General features: G+C 38.6%; 1 pseudogene; it reads left to right on the plus strand.

The window, feature by feature from the left end:
• On the plus strand, positions 1-4,688 carry LOC144253908 (olfactory receptor 7E24-like; annotated as a pseudogene).
• The last annotated feature ends 6,035 nt before the right edge of the window (positions 4,689-10,723 follow it).

Consider the following 10,723-nt stretch of genomic DNA (forward strand, 5'->3'; position numbering starts at 1 on the left):
ATGGCTGAAAGAGGAAAAAAATCAGTGAAAAAGTAGGTAAGAATAGCTGGACACAGACCTCTCCCACAGGGTATCCCTGGAGCTGCCCACATCCTCTGCATTCTTACAATGAGCCCACTCAACATGAAAAGAAGACCCAGAGTCACACTTGGATTTTATTATGATTCAAGAAACTGACGAGTGGTCAGAGTGTACCTGAGATGTGTCTGCAGTTGAGGCCTCTGGAGCTCTGCTTAGAATGTTCCTAATATTAGGAAAACATTAAAAAATTCATGCATCAGACCCAGAGATTCACAATTTAGCATCAGTGCTGCTAGATCTACCTATCATTTCTTGAACACAGGGCAGGTTGTTAGTGTCACTGAGAACCAGCAACTGAGGTGGATTCTACTCATACAGTTGAATTGAATACAAATTAAACAGAAAATGTTTGTTCCCCATTACCATGACTTGGAAGTATAAAATAGGGGCAAATTCAAGCACCTTTGGAGTGTATAAAAGATGTGCTGGTCTCCATGGTTGTGCAGTAGGCACCTGTATGCAGAATACTTAGTTAAGCCAGAGGAAAATAGTCATTACTCCAATATTGAGGAGGCTGATAGCATTCTCAGGATCTGAGGCACCTGATGGTAACACAGGCTGGAAAATACAACATAATTAAATCCAGTCATGGAAATGCCCCATCCCTGAGCACTTGCTTGTTGTTTGAATGACTTTCTTCTCATCATGCTTCAGAGAAGAGTGATGATCACTGGGTTGGGGTGGGAGGAATGGTGAGTTTTTTCACCTGGGTACACAGCTAAATTCTAGAAGATGGAAAATTTCTGGATTTGAATGATAGTGATCATGGTACAGATATGCGAATGCAATTAATATCACCAAAAAGTGTACTTAATGTGGTTCAAATGGTCATTTTTGTATTTATACTGTACCCCAATAAAATGGACATTAATCACAGATATATCTTAGGAAGCAAAGAAATAAAACAAATAGAATATATACACTTCTTCCTAATTAGAGTTAGGGCCAGAAACTTATATGAGCATTCATTTTCCTTTGCTTCCCCATTAATGATCGGAAATCCCTGGAGATGGGGATTTCATAGACTAAATAATCTTTATAATTTCTGTGTATTGATCTTCCAAGGTCATATAATAGTCCTTATTGGCATTATGTTCCCTAATTTCATTAAGTAGTACATGCTTTTGGGAGGTGGAAAGTTTACACATGTTCTGCATGTGAGGCAGGTCAATATATAGCAGAGAAACCTGGATTTGCTAACTTCCATTGCAGGGCAATGTTTCTCTTTTTTGAGTCACATGGAAATAGTATTTCCAATACAATATAAATTGCCTTGATCAGTTATCTTGGAAAGATTATTACTAGAAGGACCTCAGTGATATTTTTGTTGGTAAATCTTAAGAAAAAGTGAATTTGACATATGACAATGACTGTTTTTTTAATTGGGATAGTGTATGCAGGTGATCAGTTATTACACTGAATATGCATCAATTGTGGAAAATTCAAAATATAACCTCTCTACACTATTATATAGTAATTTTCACTTTTGTGAAATTGTGAAAGGCAGAAGAATTTTGAGAGGATTTGCATAATAATAAACTAATAAGGTAACTGATGTTCCTCCTTTGGGTAATAGTGCACATCACATAAAGCCTTTGCGTAGATGTGTGTATTTCATGAGTGACTTTAATCCACATGTGGATGCAAACTAGCAGATTTCAAGGGTTATAGGGGTTCTTGTAAGCCACTTAGATGAGCATTAAGTACTTTTCAGGTAAGTTTTAAGGAAAACTGTTTATGGACACATACATCGATACTGATGTGGAAACATCAACATCGAACTTCACCCTCACCTGATTCATGACTGTAGCTGTGTTTGGGGACAGGTCTGCAGGAGAATGGTCTCTTACAGAGATACAAAGAACTCAGTTTTCATAGGTAATTATTCAGACCTCTATCAAGTGTGGGTATTGATGCAAATATTATCAGATGTTTTTATTTTAATATGGATAGTGTGTATTAATGGAGAGTAGTAAAGTTAATATCCATGCAGAATTTTCTAAATGCCAGAAAATATTCTAAAGTTGGAATTCTTAACCCTGTTACTCAAGAACTTCAAATGCACATTCTGATTAAAATGATTTTTGTTTGAGACCAAGGTATCTGAATATATTAAAATCTCCACAGGAGAGGTAAGAAAGAATGGAAAAAGGAAGTTTTGGGGACTGGTGTGGAGGTGAGTATATCCATTGGCTGTGTCAAAATGATCCCAATTGTATGTATAACTATGGTGCACTAATAGTAAAAATCTCCACAGGTGAACATATTAACTAATGAGCCCCCAAACCATTAACATTTTAAAGATTTTAAAAATACTCTCTTAAAACAGAAACAGGAGATAATTATCACTGCCATTTTATAGATGATGCAAATATCCTGGATGCTTACATTATTTCTTTTATTTTTCTCTTTGGCATATTTTCCTAATTAAATCCTAAAAATAACCTAGCTTCCTTCAAGTAGGTGAAGTAAGTAATTGCAATCCATATATCAGGAAATATTCATGTGAAAATCTATTAAGTAGAAATAATGTTGGGACATAAACCTATGCTTGGGCCTTTCTTTGGTACTAAGGTCTTAATCTGTAAATTTGATAGGTTATGTTCTGAAATTCCATGAAGTAGTATTCAAGGCCCCAATCAAGTCCAGTGTAGAAATATCACAAAATAATAAAAAAGAACATTTTTATATATCATATATTTCATGAATTATCCCAAATAAGCCTGTATAAAAATAAAATATTCAAAGAAGGTTCTTATCTTTTATTATTGATAAATTATTGACAGTTTCAGTGTATAATAATGTCACATTTTATATCAATAAAAGAAATAATGTAAGCAGCCAGAATAGTTGCATCATCAGTGGTACCATTCATTATGTGAATTTAACCATGTTTATCAAAATGGGGTACAGGAGGAGAGAATAAGGAAGTAATTAGAAATTAAACTGTACAAATTTTATTATGCACAAATATGTCACAGTGAATCACACTATTAGTTTCAATTATTATAAAAACATAAAAAATTTGAAGTCCACAAAAGCTAAGAATACTTGTTTATTACTGCATAATTTTTAAAGTACACATTTAAAGAGGAGAGGAATCAGAAAAATAAAATCTCTAGAAGAAAAACTGCACATAAAATTTTTTCTGACTGAAAACAATCAATGTTGATACAATTGTAAGAGAATGCAGAACTTAATGTTTTTAATATTGTAACTCAAAGAATTTATCCCCAAGGTCTTAGAATAAAGCAAGATACATTGGGCAACTTCTTAATTTCCTTTCATTAGAATTATTTTTTAGAATGATTTTTTTCTACATATGAGGAGGCCTATTACCCTTTATATATTATTTTCTTTTATGAAAGAGTAGGCTGCATTTTCTTGTGCTTATGGACTTATTTTCTCTAATACTCCTGGTGTTCTAATATGGTTCATTTGAGTGTTCATATATAGGTGCAAATGGAAGGACAGGTCTAACACAGAAATCAATAATGAAAGTGTCTAAAAAAATTGGATTTTCCATAAATGTTTTGTTCAAAGAGTATTGACTTCAAGTTTGAATACTTGTGAATACATGAATTCAAATGAATTCAAATTAATACAGAGTGCTGGGTTCCTGTTTATGTACTTCCTTTCCCCAACATCTCTCCCCACCCTTTCCAAGGCATCCAACAAATACAGAACTACAAAATCTGACGGGTGTCTCAGAATTCCATCTCCTGGGACTCTCAGAGGATCCAGACCTGTGGCCCATCCTCTTTGGACTGTTCCTGTCCATGTACCTGGTCACAGTGCTTGGGAACCTGCTCATCATCCTGGCTGTCACCTTAGACTCTCGCCTCCACACCCCCTGTACTTCTTCCTCTCCAACCTGTCCTTGGTTGACATTGGTTTCTCCTCCACCACAGTCCCAAAGATGACTGTGGACATCCTAACTCAGAGCAAGATCATCTCCTATGTGAGCTGCCTGACACAGATGTCTCTTTTTATCATTTTTGCATGTATGGATGATTTTCTATTGACTGTGATGGCCTATGACTGCTTTTTGGCCATCTGTCACCCCCTGCGTTACTCAGTCATTATGAGCCCTTGCCTCTGTGGCTTCTTAGTTTTGGTGTCATTTTTGGTTAGCCTTTTTGACTCCCAGCTACACAATTTGATTGTCTTACAATTCACATATTTCCAGGATTCAAAAATTTCTAATTTCTTCTGTGACCCTTCCCAACTCCTAATCTTAGCTGTTCTGGGACTTTTTCTAATAACATTGTCAAGTATGTTATTGGTGCCTTTTATGGTTTACTCCCCATCTCAGGAATTCTTTTTTCTTACTATAGAATTGTTTCCTCCATTCTGAGAATCCAGTCATCAGGGGGAAGTACAAACCCTTCTCCACCTGTGGGTCTCACCTGGCAGTTGTTTGTCTATTTTATGGAACAGCCTTTGGAGTGTACCTTGGATCAGCTGTGTCACATTCTCCCAGAAAGGGTGTGGTGGCCTCTGTGATGTACACTGTGGTCACTCCCATGCTGAACCCCTTCATCTACAGCCTGAGGAACAGGGACGTTAAGCGTGCCCTGAAGAGATTGCACAGGAGAACAGTCTAATCTCAGCACCTGTGGTGTCCAGTTGCAATATTTGTTGGAAAATACAGCAAAACTGTCAATTTTTCCTTCGTAATAATACTGTTTTCTTCAGCTTCATGGTTTTGCTATTTCATAGTGAATTATGGTAGCAAGTGTTAGGGAAAATAGATTCATGTTGAATAAATAAAAAAAAAATTCTGTAGGTGGATGATGATGATATCTTCACAATAACATCAAGGTAACGAATACCTCTGAACTGTGCCCTTGACACTGGTGAAAGTTTTTCATTTTAGTGAAAATTTGAATTTTCCCTAATAGAAATATAAATAAAAAGCAAATAAAACATAAAAAAGAAATTAAAGAAATGAATATGACACATGTACTCCGTGTCAGTAGTGGAAGAGCCAAATAACATTTTTGACATTTATTTTCTCCCCTTCTTCCATCATTAATATGAACTTCTTAGGTTTTGTTTTTACCTGGACGAATAGGACTAAATATGAGCTCTGAGACATGAGCCTCCAGGGTCACATTCAGCCTCTGCTTCTACCCTTCAGCTTGATGGTTCCTAGTTTAGTGGGCTCCATACCTGTGTCTCTTTCTTCCTTGATTATTTGCACCAACAACCTGCTATCCAAAACTGCATGGGCGTTCATCTTGAATGGGGCCATGGTACTCCCATGCGGGAGATGTGTTGGGGCTGTTCTCCTGGGTAATGACCTACCAGATACTCAGTGCAAGCAGTAACTTCTGTGGGAGGCAAAGATTGGAAGAGGGAATGTCCTATGCATTGCCTCCTTTTTTTCCACAGGATGAACATGATGTTTGGGTAGCCACAGGGGGACTGTTAGTGGCGATGGTAACCAAAATCTTATGTAAAGATTTTCTTTTTCTGCCACAATGACTCTATTTCTCATAGAGTTTTCTCCACAAAGGAGTAAATACACCTAGTTACCCTTGTCCTTAGCATTACAAAGGTGTATGAAGGTGATGAGGATAAGGAGAGCAACCAGAAATAACATCATGAATTGCTAATGGGAGATTCCTGAGTGCCAGGTGCTGACTAGGGTTCCACATGGATTATTTGAATTCATCTGCAAAATTTTCCAGGCACTTTTTTATTTTACAAATATGGGGCTCAGGTTTTTGGGTAACTCAACCTAGGTTTTTAGGTTGAATAACTGTAGCCATGCTAGAATTGCACTGTGGATTTGAGACACAGGGCACATGGGCAGGTTGTCCACTTCACAACCAACCTGTGCTTTCACTTTCCTCTCACTCCAGGATGGGGCCCCTTCTTCCCTGTGAACTTTAGTCCTAGCATATCTGGAAGATCACAGGACACCACAATGCCTGGCATCTGCTGCACCAATTAAGGAAGAATGGCTCAGAGAAGAGGAAAAAAATCAAAGAAACAGTAGGCAACAATAGCTGGACACACTGAGTATACCCACAGGGTATCCCTGGAGCTGCCCACATCCTCTGCATTCTTACAATGAGCCCACTGAACATGAAAAGGAGACCCAGAGTCACGCCTTGATTTTATTATGATTCAGGAAACTGGAGAGTGGTTGGAGTGTACCTGAGATGTGCCTGCAGTTGAGGCCTCTGGACCTCTTCTTAGAATGTTGCTAATATTAGGAAACACCAGTCCTAGAGACTCACAATTTAATTCCACTGCTGTTTGCTCCACTTATTATTTCCTGAACATAGAAATGGTTGTTAGTGTCACTGAGAACCAGGATTGTCATCTGAGGTAAATTCTATTTTATACAGTTGCATTGAATACAAATTAAACAGAAAAGGTTTGTTCCCTAATTCCATGCATTGAATGTGTAAAATAGGGGAAAATACATGTTGGATAGTCATTATTCGTATGGCAAGATCATCGTACATACCCTTCAATTAAAACATGTAGTGATCTTACATTACTCTTTTCCTATTGCTTTACTGTTGCATTTTAATGCCATCCTTCTGAAGGTATGTGCTGTGTATTCAGATAGGAATGACTAAATCTTTTAATCTCTGGTTCCCCAAATCCTATACCATGTTTGGCAGAGAGGAGATTAAGAAAAAGTTTGTTTACCCTTGACTAGACCTTTTCTCTGCTCACAGATCCTGGGCATAATCAGTATGGCTTCAGGGCACTGGATTCTTTCCTCTCTGTATTTAGGAACGTGTCGTATATGAGATGGAATAGCTGTCTTTTGTGTCTGTGTCATGGAAACAAGAGCCCTATTCTTCCACTTACCAGCATTTTTTTATTTTGGTGCTGGGGATTGAACCCAGGTCCTTGTGCATGCGAGGCAAGCACTCTACTAACTGAGCTGTATGCCCAGCCCTTAACAGTATCTTCAACATTCAAAAACAGTGGTAGAGACTTTCATGAGCCTAGGGAAAGTAAAGTGGTGGAAAGTGACAGAAAACCCTTAGAGACACACTTTAGAGTCTCCCATCATTCCCACGCTGCAGTGTGCTTTGACAATTGCATTTCACAGTAGATTGTTATGGTTTGGGTGTGAGGCAACACAAGGAGGTTCACAGTGAATGATTAGGTCACAGGAGCTGTAACCTAGTCAGCATATTAGTCCACTGACCAATTAACTGGGTGGTAACAGAAGGTGAGTAGAGGGTGGCTAGAGGAGGCAGGTCACTAGGGGCATGTCTTTGGGTTTCTATTTGGCTCCTGGTGAGAGGAGCACTCTCTCTCTCTTTCTGCTTCCCATTTCCCAGGTTTTGAGCTGTGTCCCTCCTCCATGCCCTCCTGCCATGGTGTTCTGCCTCACCTCGGGCCCAGAGTTATGGATTGCACTAAACCTGGCCTGAACCTCTGAAACCACGGGCCAAATGAACTTTTCCTCATTTAAGTTGTTCTCATCAGATCTTTTGATCACAGCAACAAAAAAGCTGACTGCAATAGTAGACTCACTCCTTAATGATTGAGTTCTTAGTATTTTGAAAAAAGCATAATGACCAAATATTTATTAGGTTCTGTGCTTAACTTATCTGTCATATTTCATGTGGCGATGGATAATATTATTATTCCATTAAGATGTACGAGCACAGAGAGATGGAAAGACTGACATTACTCTGCCTCTGGAGCCAGTCAATATACATGCCAAAGAATGTTCAAAAGATTGTTGCAATAATAAAGTGACAAACTGAATGATGTTCATTCCTGGAATTAAGTGCCATGTTATGGTTAAAGCATTTATTATGGAAGTGTGTCCTTCACAGACTAGATCCATCCACGTGCCAGTATTACTGCTGCAGATGACATAGTTGACACCTGCCCTGCTGTTTGCTTTAATGCCAGATCTAGTTCATGGCTACTCATTGATTTTGATTAGCAATTGCTGACCCCACCATTCCTACTGTTTTTGGTAAATAACATTGTAGATATCATAGTATATTATGAAAAATTGGGTTCCAGGGCATCTTTGGTGCTATAAATGAGATGATTTAGGATCAGACAAACAGTGAAGCACTGTAACAGGTCAGTATAAATGATCAAAAACAAAACAAAAAAAACCTAGTTCTTTTTTCCTTATTAGATATTTAAGGGGTGGATGACTGTTTCCTCTTTATGTTTCACAGAGGAATTTTGGTTGTCTGGACTGTATTGTGGGACTAATGGAGAGTTTTAGACAAGGGTAAAAGTTTCAGTCTTGGAATATCAAAAATTTCTGGACACGGTTGATGGTGATTTCTGCAGAACAAGTGAATGTCATTAATGTGAGTGAAGTTTTCATTTGGTATGGTCACAATGTTACATTTTTTATTTACATCTTCCCCCCATGAAAATGGAAATTTGAAGAAGATACGTCTTTTTTAAAAAAGTGAAAGAAGCAAGTAGCACACACAAGCTTCCCCCTAATTAGAGTCAAGATCCAAAAGGTTTGTGGACATTATTTTGCTTTGCTTCCTCCATGAATGTTCAGAGGTCCTTAGACATGGGATAATTTGGACCTATTTGACTAATTAGGTTCTGTGTGCATTGAGCTTCCATGGTCCTTTAACAGCAAGCCATTAGCCTGTGACTCCAGCCTTTTCACTGATGGTTCCTGTCCAGTGGACTGCATAGGTCTGTCTTGACCTGTGGTTGTCCCTATCAGAAGCTGCTAACACTGTATTCATATGAATGCTGTGGATATAGTCAGAGCCTTTACTGGGCACCCATTATGGGTGGGTCTTGGGATGTGCATTTCTTGGTCATGACCCAGCAGAGAAGCAGTGTGACCCAGTAAGTGCAGAGGGAGCCAGTGGATGTGGGAAGTGCTGTTGGAGGTAGTGTTCCTCATCACGAGGACAAACATCACTGTTTGGTGATGCAGATGAGAGGATACCAATATGCAAAGTTTCAGCTATGGGGACTGTGAAGTTTACATTTCTGTTTAAAGTGATTAAAAATTTGCTGTCCCTCCACTAGTTCTATTTCCCATAAAAATCTCACTCAAAACAGCAGAAATGGGTCCTTCTGAAGTGTTTCCTAAGCTCTATGAAGGACCATGATGGCATGAACAGGATGAGGGAAATGAGAGTAGCCTTAGCCTCATGAACTGGTATAGGGGGCTTCCTAGATGCAGGTGCTGAGCAATGTGTTCTACATTATTTTTTTCATTTCTTAAGCACTATTGGATTTGAGTTATGCATGTCCACTTTATTATTATTTCATAAAAATTGAAAAAGTGAAATGAAAATGTAACTTGTACTCCTTTGTTAGGTGGGAAAGAGTGCAGTCTTGTTTGTACTGGGCTGTCTGATCATGGACACAGGGCATCACAGGACAATCCTAGCAGACTGTCCCATCAGCAAGCCCACCAGCCATTCCTCTTCCCTGTCACTGCAGAAAGAGAGCCTTGCCCACAATGCTCTTCCTCGTGGGATTCCTGGGGATCACAGGGCAGAGCAGTGGGAGTGCCTGCTGCATGCACAATGGAAGAAGAGTCACATTCATAGGAGAGGTCACAGTAGGGGAGGCTGATGATCATTCAGCACAGATCATGCTCTTGGACCCCCTCCAGAACCTCCTTGAGCTCACCACATGGTCCTCTCAGTCTCAAAGCAAACGTAAGATCAGGTTTGATTTCTTGTCTACTCATGATGCTGGAAATACTTTAAAAATGTGGCTGAGCCTTATTGAGACATCTGCTGGAAACATTCTGTTTTCTGGTAAGTGATAAAAATATTAACTGGATCAGATTCAGAGTCTCACATTTCAAATTTGAATCTTGCCACCAGACTCATTATCTCTGAGAGGTACAGAGGATTGTTTGTGTCTCTGAGACTCAGCATTTTCATCTGAGTTTATTTCTATTTGATAAAACTGTAGGGAGTCAGGATTAAATGGATAATAGTTTCTCTGTATGTGATTAATATGTGACATCTATGAGGTTAAGGCAACATAAAACTTAGATATTATTATCATTATTGTTATTATCAATGACAAACTTAATCCTCTGGCCACTCAGCTAATGCATGAATTGATCTGAAGTTACCATTTTCCTACTTCTGTAGGGAATGTTTTATGTATGACCCTATATATGCATATGCTGTGTATTTGGGAATGCTACATCCCTCTTTCATTTTGGGTTTCACATAGACTGGTTTTCTTGGCACAGGGGAGGAATCAAAAACATGTCTGTTGCATATAGAAGCGACCCACCATTCTTTCCTAAAACTGGCCCAAATCAATTTGATTCAACACACTTGGAGTTTCTGTCTACTGTTTCCTCCCTTTTAGGAATGTCCCATGGAAATAGAGGCAAGGTGACATAGTGTCTTGATTATTTCAAAGAGTAGATGTAAAATGAATGAGTGGATGATGTAAGAGAGTTCTCTGCTAAATTGAATAAAGCCAGAACAATTATACACATTTAAATTGAAATGGGGTACCACTTGTTCCATCAATCACAATCATAGCAGAACTCAGTAGGGAAAGAATGTCCATCCAAGAATAATATTGTAAAGTGGTACCTACCTGAGGTCCCAGGTGAGGGGTTTTTGAACGTTGCTTTTTTCCCCCTTCTCTTTTACTCAGAAGATACACTGGCTAC

Source organism: Urocitellus parryii, chromosome 3 (assembly GCF_045843805.1).
Source record: "Urocitellus parryii isolate mUroPar1 chromosome 3, mUroPar1.hap1, whole genome shotgun sequence".
In the NCBI taxonomy this organism is placed as follows: domain Eukaryota; kingdom Metazoa; phylum Chordata; class Mammalia; order Rodentia; family Sciuridae; genus Urocitellus; species Urocitellus parryii.